Below are 13,063 nucleotides of genomic sequence, written 5' to 3' on the forward strand. Positions count from 1 at the left end.
AATAATTTTTCAATGGAATTGTAAGGATGAGTAGATGTTCTGGATACTTGAGATGCTGTAACATTCATTGTCCTTACCTTGAACCAATGGGAGTTCTGAATGATACACAATGGAAGGGAAAGCTTAGGAAGCCACCTATGCCTAGTCCAATTGATCCAACCTTGGGATCAATTGTTTGCAAGCATTGTTTAGAAATCCCAGAGTGTGTTTATCAATGCAGTGCTATCATATATTATTGCTTGCCTCATGAAAGAGTGAAGACGACAAGATGTGCTGTGCATGTTGGGTTCCATGACCATCCTGTTGAGAAAGGAAAAAGTTGTGCAAAGGAATTGCAAGTGGATGATCTTGTTTCAATGCGTGCTAGGCTAAATTCATCTTGCAAAAACATTGAGGTCTCAGTTACACAAGACCTTATGATGGATATGTTGCTTGCAAAGGAGGGGGTTGCTATGGAACCTCTAGATTACCAACAATTTGAAGAGGTTTTGGATACAATCACACCAATGACACAAAGGAGAAGGCTTCAGAGAATAGTGTAGAGTGCAAGATGTGATGTTAGAGGAGGAGATGGTGAAATGGATTCAATACTGGGTTTGAAAAAGAGATGCAAATATCCATATGTGCAAAGTATCTTGTTTCCTGGGCAGTTGCAAGATGAACAACAACCACATATTTTCAAAATGTCGACCATTGGTCCAGGATCAGGGGTTGATTTGGTGAATCGAATGTGGCCAGGAGGTAGCCTTGGATCACAATGGGTGCATTTTGACCACGTCCATCGAGTAAAAGGATGGTCAACTATGGGTGCTCATGTGTATGACCCTTACATAAGGGAACTCTTAACAATAGCTATATGTGAATTCAAGGTGGAAGATACCCATGCACAAGTGCAATTCTGGAAGCTTTTGAATAGTCAGATGGAGAAGAACGGTTTTGAACCACCTGAATTTTGAGGATTCATGGCAGATGGAGCAGGAGAAAATTGGCTTGCTATCCGCACAGTTTACAATGGTGGGCCTAAAAATGTAATGGAGGGTAAAGAAAGGACTTGTGGTTTTCACTGGGAGATGAGCATGGTTAAGCATACCAAAAGATGCATTAAGCCACAATTTTACGAGGAGCATAAGGTTCTATGTAGGAAATGGAGGGAGGCAACGATAGTTGCTTCTGTAGATCAATGCAAGAGAACATTGACCTTGTATTGGTCTCCATTGCATGTGAAAGAGGGTGAGTTGCCAGCACTCCACACATGGTTGGTGGCTTGGTGGGATGTTATAGTCAACCAATGGGGGGGAATGTTTTTGCAGCAAGAGAAAAATTCTGGGTTTGTTCCTACAGTAAATCTTTCGGAGACAAAACACTCTAGCATGAGAGCAGCACATGGGTATGCAAGACACATAACATTGTATGTAGCTTGTGCTGCAAATCTTGCAATGAGTGTCCTTCAGAGTGCTCACTATAATGCCTTTTTGAATGGAAAACACTTGGGTACAGGTCCGAATTTGGATGGTCTACGACAAAGAATACTTGATCGTGGTGGATCTAGTAAAGGAGATAGAAATAGGCTTGTTGATTTGTCACACTATGATTGAAGAGGCTGGGCTACACTCTCCAGAGATGGATAGACCAATGACAGAACCGATAAGTATGAGAAGAAAGAGGAGTTCTACATGTTCAACTGTGGTCCATGCACTTGATAGTCATCGCCCTGAATACATCACTGTCACTACAAAGAGAGTGATTAGAAAAAGAAAACTTGATTTTTTAAATCCTACAAACTAGGTAGTTTGTAGAGAAGCAAACATTCATGATGCCAATTGGGCAATTAGGAGAACTGAAGCACATAGTGTTGTCACATGCTTTGGTTACTTGATAGAAAGTCGGAGACGGTGTCGGGCAATGATCAATGCGCTTGGTAGAAGTGCAAGCAATGGTGTGCCAGTGCCTTGCTTTAAGGGAAGAAGGCAACATTCCAATGGATTGACAGAACAATTTGTTTGGTTTTGCAATAGTACTATGACCCATACATGGAAGGTGGATAATTCCATTCAAGGTGTTCCTGGAAACTCTCCAGGTGTGTGGAAGGTTGCATGTGGGACGTCAATTACTGTGGATGAGAGGGAGACCCTGGTAAGGGCAGGATTTGTATTTGAGACTGATGATGCTATTGGTGTCATGAGCTTCCCATCTCGTATGCAAAAAATCTATACACCAAGCCATGTGTGCCCATCTCGTCGTGATGGAAAGCTTGTATCATGGAGAACTAGGTTGAATAAAGAATTCAAAGAAAGGATAAGCAAGGTAGTTGCAGAGAATGGGGAGGTTGTAAGAGAGAGCACTATTATTCCAAATGAGGTGCATCTTTTCCACATTCATACATCAGGTTCAATTTCCAAGGGGCTAACATACTGTGTCTCAATTTCAGAATTCCCACGTTGTACATGTCTTGATTTCACTCAAAGGGAGACAAGTAAATCTCCTTATATGCCTTACAAGCACGTATACAAGTAAAACTCCTTATATGCCTTACAAGCATGTATACATTGTGTTCATTGTAGTGCTGGGATTGAGTGATACAGTGCAGCAGTTTATGCATCAAGCAGCATTGACTAAGATTGAGTTGTTTTAAGCACTGGCTAGAAAAAGAAATCCATCTTCCATGGACTAGATGATGTGAAAGACATTCTGTTGTTCTTTGCTGAACATGCGGATTATAGAGGTAGGGATCCTTCTATGTTTTTGTAATCGAAGTAAGGATATACTTCTGCAAGCATTAGAGGCAAGATATGTTAGCCTTTAAGGTGAATAGTAGAAGATGCAATAGATGTAATGTGCTTTTTTGCTCTACATGCCTTCCATTTTTTGGATCAGATGTTTGGAAGATGTACTTCTGCAAACATGGAAGGCATGATATGTACATGTAGAGTATGAGCACGTTTTGGCTATATTCTACCTGCTCCTATGTTGTTGTCTCTCCATAAGGATTTTAGTGTGAAAGTAAGGAGAGAAAGGTATTTAATAGCATGTGTAGGCTACTCCTTTTCTTTGGATGGGTGTATGGAGAAAGATACCAAGTATGGGGAGAAAGGATATGTGTAGCCTGATATTTGTCTTCATGATGCATGTATGGAATATGTAATCATATAAGCATGGCAGGCATGATATGTAATGTAAAACTTGTGTGCAATGTTAGTTCTTTTTCACATCTCATATTTAGTACCACTATGTGTTTGTTTGCCAAATTTATTGTAATGTAAATATATGAGAAGGAAGGAGATGTGCAATTCGAACAATGTGCCCTCTAAGTAGTCTTTGTTTTTGTGAATCATATATTTTATATACTATTGAATCTCTCTCCATAATGAGTCTAATATGATAGCATGAGAAGGAAGGAGGGAAGCAATATCATTTCGGGACATGACTCCTCTCTCCAATGAAATTTGATTAATCATATAGTGGATCAAGGGCTGCTCGCTTGCCTGTTGTTTAATCACGCTCGCTTAATTGGGCTCGCTCGCTTTTCCTTGCTTGCTCTTTGGTAATCCTCCCCCTCCACCTAGGTGGTCTTATGCCTGCATTTAGTGAGATATGGCCCAAAGTCCATGGGAGAAGTAATATAAAATAGGTGGAGATGGATATTATATTGGGTTATTCCCTCTATGTAGGATAGGCCCATGTGGGGGAGGTATAGAAGGTCCAAGAGTGCAAGTTAAATAATGGGGAAAGTAGGATGAGGTGGCAAGATTCCTTGTGCCAACCCTCCACTTGTCCTCCTAGATGTTTGAACGTATTATAAAATTGGGAAGAGACCAAGGGAGTATCATAGACTTGGGATATGGGATTTGATATATGTGGAAAAATGTGGCCAAGCATTATCGCACTAAATTAAGAGTGCGTAACTGCCTAGCCCACATGGGAGACTCTTCCACACACACCATGCATGTGGGAGGATGCATTTATTGGGAGAGACCCGCTCTCGTGGCTATAAAAGGAGGGGGCTATTCCTTGATGGAACATGCTCATTCTTATAAAGCCACCTAGCTAGTACCTTGATTTCCCCCTTCCCTTCCTTTCAAATAAAGCATGGCCCTCTTCCCTTGATGTCTCCATCTTTACATTCCTCCTCCCATCATGTACATGCTTCTCTTCTCCCTCTCCCTTTCCCCTTGTGCCATAGTCTCCCTCTTCATTCCCTCCCCTTCTAATCCCTTTTCCCCTCCCATGATAACGTTTCACCCTCACATTCTCCTTTCCTCTATGGCCCTTGAGCGTCGCCATGCTTAGTGTCTAGCCTCTTGTTTTGATTTCTTTTCTAGCTAACAGAAATGGTGTGGCTGCTGGGATCGAAAACTCCATGACTAGTGGTGTAAAATCTGTTACTCCTACGATTGGGTGTGGCTTTGCGGCCTCTTTTGTGCGCAGTTCTCTACTTTTGCACCTCCAAACTATGTGCCTTCCCTGTCTCTACAGCTGCAAAACCTCCTTGCTTCTGCACTTCCAGTCTGCCTGCTTTTTGCTCACGATTCCTACGTGTATTGTGGCTGGCGAATCTTCTGCTCGTATCAGTCGCATCTGCAAAACTGTAACATCTGTGCTCCCTTTGAGCTCCTGCGCGCACACTCGCGCATCCATTGTGTACATCCACGTGCATCGCGGATAGATCGCGATGGTTTTTGGGCTCCTACATCTTCTAGTCTTGGACGGTTTTTTTGGGTTTTTGCAAAACTGTAACAGATCCCATGCCCCCCTCTCTTCTCTTCTTCTTGTTCTTCTTCTCCTTCTCTTTCTCTTTCTCTTCTCCTTCTCCTCTCTTTTTATTAAAGAGTGGGATTTGAACCCAAGACCTCCCCCTTCACAAAAGGGAGACTTATCATTGAGCCAGCAAGTAGGAAGTGATAAAAATGTAATGATTTTTGCTTATATATTGAAATCTTGAGAACTATAACTCTCTAACCATGGGGAGTTTCCACTTGCTGTAAAAAGCAAAAGTATTTCATTTCATGTGCTCTATTCACATCTACTAGATGGCCGATTCAAAACTTTTCCAAGTTCACTTCACAAATGCATGCCACATGAGGAGGGTGGATATTTATGTCACTTCTTGATAAGTTTAAGGATTTGGTGCCTGGTCCTCCATGCCTTACAGCTACCAATGGGCGAAATCTCTTTCTTGATCTTCATGTCGATCTCTATTCTCATCTACTAGATGGCTGATTCGAAACTTTTCCAAGTTCACTTCACGAACGCACGCCACACGAGGAGGGTGGATATTTATGCCACTTCTCGATGCGTTTAAGGATTTGGTGCCTGGTCCTCCGTGCCTTATGGCTACCAATGGGCAAGATCTCTTTCTTGATCTTCATGTTGATCTGCAATAAATGCATTGCTCAAGGAGACGATGGGTGGGATGATACACCGTGGATTATTCAAGGTGAAGAACTAGTGATATGCTGGGAAGACTTTGATTTCAATTCTACTCATTGTGCGGTGATCGAGCTACTTGCTGCTTTGGAGGTAATTAAAAGGGTGTCCTTCTTCGAAGGGTGGGATGCTCCCCAAGCTTGGGGGGAGATTTGGTGCATCTGCCTATTAATTCCTGTGGATAAGCTCGTCTTGAATGGTTTATTCTCAATCTCACTACAAAGATTTCTAGGGCTCGGCTATGGTTAGTAATGTTTCAACCAAGGAGTCCCTTTGTACCTAATCAACCCTTTGTGCCTCATTTTGAGCTTCAAGTCGTAATTCTTTTTGGTTTAAAGATAAACTATCAACAAAGGATTGCAAGTTTATTTGGTGCTGAACGTTTGGCTCAAGTATTGAATTCTCCCCACCCTCTCCCTCTACCTATCTTGGACTACCGAGAAACTTGGATGTCTGGATTTTTTTCTTGGTGTGATGACATCTTCGCTCCTCCAATTTGATGGTGCATACAAACCTTCGACCAAGGCTGCTGGTGTGGGTGTGAAGCTCACTTCACCAAGGGGTGAGGTGTATTGTTATAGTAAGTGTGCACTAGCAAGTACTTGCAACCGAGCTGAGTACTCAGCACTCATTTTTGGGCTACAAAAGGTGCAAGAACATCGCATCAAGCAACTTGAGGTGCAAGGAGATTCTCAACTCGTGTGTGAACAAGTTAGTGGAAGGTGGAAGGTGCGGAGCGAAGGCTTGGTTCCACGACATCAACAAGCATTGGAATTGTGCCAACAATTTGAAGAGGTAAAAATTTAGCATATCCCTCGAGCTCAAAATATAGTTGCTGATTTCTTGGCACGTGAAGCTTGTACTCTTCAATCACGCATGATGCGAGTGGAAGCACCGCTCCAACAAAGCCGCAAGCCATGAATGAGGGTGATCATTTGTAAGGAATGCAAAGGTTGTGGTCATCATGAAACTACGTGTTGGGCATATTTGATACGAGTTTACTGACTTTGGAAGATCATTAGAAAGGTCCTCAAGGACATTGCTCAAAAGAAGGATGCTAGACTGCACACCCCTTGAAGAAATAGCATGGCGATTACAAGAACTGGAAGAAGCTGAAGGTGATGTGCAAGCTCTCCAACTGTTGACATTTGTCATGGCATTCTTGTTTACCTTGATGAACAACCTCATGCAGTGCCGTGTCTCTAACCCTCCCTTGTAAATATGGATACAATATCATGAGGGTTGGTCCTTTTAAGATTATCTATGAGCTATTCTATGCTAAAGATTCTTCCCATGTAGTATTTCATAATACACCAGTCACACCCTACCCTGCCTATGTGTGCTTTGTGAATGTATCTTCACCTGATTTTCAATTCAAGCTACCTCTTTCCATTGTTTGCCCATAGGTAAGCCTCATTTCGTCTCTCTCTTTTCCATTTTCCAAGCATGGCTGACATTCCCGTGTTTTGTGGATGGGTTGAAGAAAATCCAAATGAGTATCTTGTGGCTTTCAAGTGCCGTTGTGTTTCTCTCAACTTGCTTACTGAAGATAGATGGCTGTTGATTCTTCCCACATTTCTAGAGGGTTTGGCTCAAGTGTGGTATGAGAAGCAAGCTGAAGACGTTCGCCAAAGCTGGCCAAGGTTGACAGCAGTGATGATTGAGTATTTCGGTAAAGAAGAGGAGCCAGAGAATGTCTACCTGCAGGTGGCAAACTTGAAATAGTCAAAAGGTGAGACGGCGCATCGATATGTGGATCAAGCGGCCGTGCTCTTGGACCGTTTAATTGCCATGCAAGAGGACAATGCCGGATTTCGAGTTGGAATGACTATTTGTTAGGCTAACTTGCAGCAGTAGCAAGTGACGAATTCTACCTCAAGCTTAAATGGGAGAATCCAAAAACTATGGTGCTAGCACATGAGATTGCTCAAAAGTTTGATAAAGTTCAGTCTCTGACCCTGCTTCAACGAAGATGATTGTCCCTCCGTAACCCCCTCAATTCTTGCAACAACAACCTGGGGGGTCTAACTCAGGGGCATACCCCCACCCCTCATCAAGGATGTATCCACTGCCTCCACCTCAAATGTATGATCCTCCCTTAGATGCTTACCCTCAACAAGGAGTACATCCTCAACCTCTGCCTAGAAGATTTCCCCAGCCTCGCCCATGAGCCCCCCTCGTTCCTACTCCCTCGACCCCTCCTGCTAAGGAGCTCGGAGTTAATGACCTAGCCAAGGCCCTGAATGATCTTCGGCTTGAGATGGTGGGCATAAAAAATCAAGCCAACCACCCTCCAAGAGACCATGCTAATGTTGTGTGCTACGAGTGCCACCAGAAGGGTCATTATTGCATGGAATGTCCCAATATTCCAAGGGTGGATCTTTTAAGTGAATCAGGCACTGAGGATTCTAACGTAGAGATCCTTGACCTTGGGAAAATAAGTCATACCACCTCGGACCCCTCTCCAAACCGTGGACCAGGCCGCCCTAGGAAGAAGGTCTCCTTCTCAGAGCCCTTAGATGCTGAGATGGCATACCCACCAATAGAGAAGACTAAAAGATCTCGCAGGAGTAAGTGGTCGCCTTTGGATTTCCCTATCGGCTCAAGGCAAGAAGACTATTCGGTCGTTCAGGACCTTGCTCATCGTTCTTTGAGCATCACGCTTCCTCAACTAATAGCATTAAGCCCTAAGGTGAGACGTGAGTTGCAGCAAGGGCTGTCAACAAGGAAGAGCAAGAAAAAGGGAAAGGTACTAGAGATTTCTTCTATCTCCGAGGAAGTTGATCGGCACCCGCATACAGTAGATGTCATCATAGATAATTGCCATGTCAAAAGTGTGTGTGTTGATGGGGGAGCTGCATGTAATATCATGGTGCCCCGTATCATGAAGAAGTTGAATTTGAAATGCACAAGGCGTTCCTCCACTCGAATCAAGGTAGCCAATGGTTGATGACTCGCCACCCTGGGAGTCATTGAGGATTTGCCCATCAGTGTCAATGGGCTGACCACCACTGTCAATTTCTATGTAGTGGACATCGAAGATATAGCCAGGAGTTACCCAGCCATACTCGGGAGACCATGGTTGAGAAAGAGTGATGCAGTCAGCTATTGGAAGACAGGACACAAATCTTTTGGTGCTTCTAAGGAGAAGATCCCGGTGCAACCAGGTGCCACAGAACCAGAAGAAGAACATGAGCAAGACAATGATACTCTCTCATGTAAACATGTTGCACTTTTGCGAGCCATCCTTTTTTCCCAAACTTGAACTTCAAGATGCGCCCCTTCCACTCATGCAAGATGTCATTCTCTTGCTCTTGGGAAGCTTATGTGGACCTTTGGCCGATCCTTTCATCACTATGTAGTCATTTAAGCTGTAGGTGCAAGGGATCCACTCATCCAATGCATTTCTGGTGTTGTGGAAGACACAAGAGGTCATAGCATTGCATGGTCTTGTAGCCTTGCTTCTCACCATGCTTGCAGAGGTTGCAATAGCAAGAATGGGAGTCCTACATAGAGCAATGCAGCTCCAATAGAGGCACAAAAGAGGGAGAAGGAGAGCGACAAAGCAGCAGTAGCAATAAAGGCACAAGAGAGGGAGAAGGAGAGGGACAGAGCAGCTCCAACAAAGGCACAAAATAGGAAGAAGGAGAGGGACAGAGCAACAGCAACAGAGGCACAGGAGAGGGAGAAGGAGAGGGATAGAGCAGCTCCAACAGAGGCACAGGAGAGGGAGAGGGGAGAGAGAGAGAGAGAGAGAGAGAGAGAGAGAGAGAGAGGAGTTATAGCAAGCAGGTCAAAGCAGGAGGGAGAAGAGAAAGAGGGGGAAGAGGGAAAATGCATGGGATTTGGTTCAAATGGAGTGATTTGGCTAGTTGGACCAGAACAGTGGGGAGCAGAGGCCCTAGAAAGAGGGAGGGGAGAAGAAAAATTTGCCAGAAGGGCCCTACCATCCCATTGAAGACAGTTTTGGGCTCATGTGGTGGAGGTGCACTTGGTAGGAGGGTCAAACATGGGTTAAGAGGGGGGGGATCATTTGGGTGGTTGCTAGTGAACAGGGAGCAACCAATAGGGGCTCTCTACAGGCCTGCCCGCCCTCCACCTTAACATACCATTGCCCCACACCTTCTAGCACTCTCATTGGTACACCTCAAATCACTCTCTAATCCCTTGAAATTAGGAAACACTAATTGGAAGCCCTTTTGAGACCCCAATTCTCCCCTAATGAACTTGATGTTGGTATAAGCATCACGACATAGGAACTAAGGAAATGGGTTGGTTCCATAATCCTCATGCCACAATCAAGCCTGAAACTTCAATCAGCCGAAACAAGTCAAATATCCAAGAAAAGTGGTCACTAGAAGCGTCGAGTGAGAGCTTGTAGGAGTGTTTCAGAACTCATGTTTATCCATGATGAACACTATGGTGCTATGGGTGAAGTGTTTATAAAGAAAATGTTGGAGTCTATTATACAACATCCAAAATTCAAAAGTCTAAAATCAGAGATAACATTTGAGTCAATGAACAAAGTTGTGGAGCATTTCAATGCAACTAGTGCACAGGGAGTTTGTGATACTGCAGGGATAAGTACAAGGGCATATCAGCTCATATTCAAGAGCTTAAAAATAGCATGTCTTTTTGTGGGAGCAAAAGTTAAAGCCCCTCTTCCTAAATTGACTGATGTTGATAAGGCTAGGCATGCACTCATTTTGAGCGTACTTGATTTAGTCGATGAGCCCCAGCATGTATGTAGTACACTAACTTTGAAAACAAAGGCTAGAGAGACTAAAGAATTGGAATTGACAGTCAATAATAACTTTGTGATGGATGTTCGAAGAGTTCTGCAAGCCATGGTGAAGTTTTATGATATGCCTATGGAAGAATGCAATGGTACTCTGAAGATTGTACTAAAGCTTGATGAAAGTGAGGTGGTCAAAGGTCAAAAATTGGAAAGAGTTAGTTTGACAATGATGAATAGAATATAAACCTTGAAATTGAGCTTGATGATGCAAGCAATAATGCAAAAAGACTTAGAATATTTTGAAATAACATGTGAGTTTTTTTTGCAGGTGCCGAAAGAGTCACATTCAATTTTGAAGTGGTTTTTTGACCAAACCAACATCCCAAGTGTGATCAAAGGTCATAACAATGGTGAGCTACTTGAAGTTGAGGGCTATGGATCCTATCGTGTAGAATGGCATCTAGCTGCTAACCTCAAGACTATTAAATGTATGTTTAATGTGGCACATGGAGCAAATACAAGCCATCCTTGTCCACTGTGCATGCAAACGAGAGTACCTACAAAGGGTGGTAAAAAGAATCAAAACCAATGGGCCTCTGAACTTGCAGAGATAGATCAAACTAAGGCACCAGATATGGATGCTCCAAGGAAAGATCCATCGTCGAGCCCAATTCTTAAAATTCCTCTTGAGCGAGTACACATTTGTGCGCTTCATGCTATTGTGAGAATAATTGAAAAGTTGGTGCATCTATACATCATTGATGCATATAACTTGAAGCCCCAACAAGAGAGTGAGAGGATGATTGCAAGAATTGAAAAGGTTCTTTCAAATATGGGACTACACTCTGGGCAAGTAAAGATTACAAAAGATGGAAAAAGATATGGAAAAATAGGCAATGTTCCTTGTAAGCCAAGCTTTGGTGGTGTCAAGGCTTTAAAATTCCTTTCTGCAAAGAAGAAGAATGACAAGCTCAAATGTGCTAATGAGTTTGATGTATGGAGAAAGTTACACAATGCCTGTTGTGAACGAGGGGGAAGGGACAAAAAAGACTCGAAAAGGTGCGAGTGTGGTTAGCTCTTGATAGCTTAGTACCTTTACTACAAAAGAAAAGATTCAAAGAAGATGATGCACAATGTTTCATCAATGTTGTGAATGACTTTAGTTGGAATATGGAGATAGCTTGGGGAAAGAATCATTTCACATAGTACATGGTAATCTTTAACTTGGACATTGAGATGCGCATATTGAATGGTCAAATATTTACTGGTTTGTTTTTCTATTTGGTAGCACATATTATATGCTCATGCACCATACATGGCATAGAATTATGGAAGCATCGGAGTGTGGTCTACTCAGGGCATGCTACTCAGGGCATGGAAAGATCGCATTGGCAAGCACGTTGTGCATATAATAGAGCAACCCAACACGGGGGTGGTAGAACTAAGTCAAGCGCAATGGTTCAATTGGTTCAATGGTGGTACAGGCGTATCGAAATAAGAGCAGCTACAACACTAGCATTCAAAGAGTCCTTAGTGTCCCATGCAGTGCAAGATGTTAACGTAGAACATCAAAGAAGAATATACAGCTCATCAAATGCAAGATAGAATCATGCAAGTTGGCGTGCAACTCATCATAGACAAGGGCGCATATGGGTGGAGACAGATGAAAATGATGGTGTAGACTCTTCCAATGTGGATGCCCAAAGTTTCAAAACTTATTTGTAATTTTAGTTATGTGATTTGTAGTAAAGCCAACGTATAATGGATGTGAGTTGCAGTATAAATGAGAAATTTTGTGTTATGGGATGTTAATTATAAGTATTTAGCTCAAGTTTGCACTAATTTTACTTTTTAAAGGGTTTTTATTGAAACAAGTATTTTTAAAAAATTAGGGTTTTTGTCCCTGTATAAGAGAATGCACCCTCATTTTCATTTCACTGTTTAAAGAGCTCTCCACTCCCACACCACCTCCCACTTGCCCCTGAGATTTCCACCCTATCTCTTGCACCCTCACGCTTTCTCTTGCACACTCTCTCCATCCCCCATGGCCAAGTCCAAGATCAAGGCACCATGGAGACTGGCACAGCGAGACCCAAACTCTAGACTTAGAGATAGAGAGTGATAGCCCCCCCCCTCTCCCCTCGATGATCCCTGTCGAAGGGAGAAACTGCCAATTCGGAAGCCAGACAAGGAGCAAGAGGGACAGAGGAAGGCACAAGAGGAGGGACAGAGGAGGGCACAAGAAGATCCTCTGACAGAGATGGATGATTCGGAGAGCACAGAGGAGGAGCGTGTGGAAGAGGAAAAACAAAGGATAGAGCAGAGGACCAAGAGAAGAACAGACAATCAGGGTCCACGCCAACGGGGGAGAGGTGCCCGAGCTCCAAGTGCAAGTCAAAGAGGCCCTCAACATCCAGGAAGAGGCCCTCCACATCGAGGGCAAAGAGGCCCTCCTCTAGTGAGGTAGTACAGATTCAAGCCTGGGATAGTGGCACTACGGGAGACTAGAAAGTTTTAGAAGTCCATTGATCTGATGATCTCGATGGCTAGCTTCGCAAGGGTGGTACGTGAGTTCATGCAGGACCTCAACCTTAGCGCAATGTCCCGATTTTACAGGCGCAGAGTTGTGGAGGCTCCCTGGCGTATTTCCAGAGGTGCCTTGCCTGTGCTATAGCATGCATCTGAGGCTACCTCTAGTAGACCTCATGGATGACACCCAACTGGCTGCCATCCATAGGAAAAGGGTCACGGTGACCGCTGCAGACATGCAATCTATTGTATGTCTTAGGAAGCCCAAGGGCACATAGGGATTTTGTATGCTCCACCTTGTACTCTACCTCTGCGCATCTATCTTGTACTCTACCTACGGGCATCTACCTTGTACTCTGCCTACAGGCATCA

This window comes from Dipteris shenzhenensis, chromosome 2 (genome assembly GCF_047967505.1).
Source record: "Dipteris shenzhenensis isolate YYH24624 ecotype China chromosome 2, Dip_SZ_1.0, whole genome shotgun sequence".
Taxonomy (NCBI): domain Eukaryota; kingdom Viridiplantae; phylum Streptophyta; class Polypodiopsida; order Gleicheniales; family Dipteridaceae; genus Dipteris; species Dipteris shenzhenensis.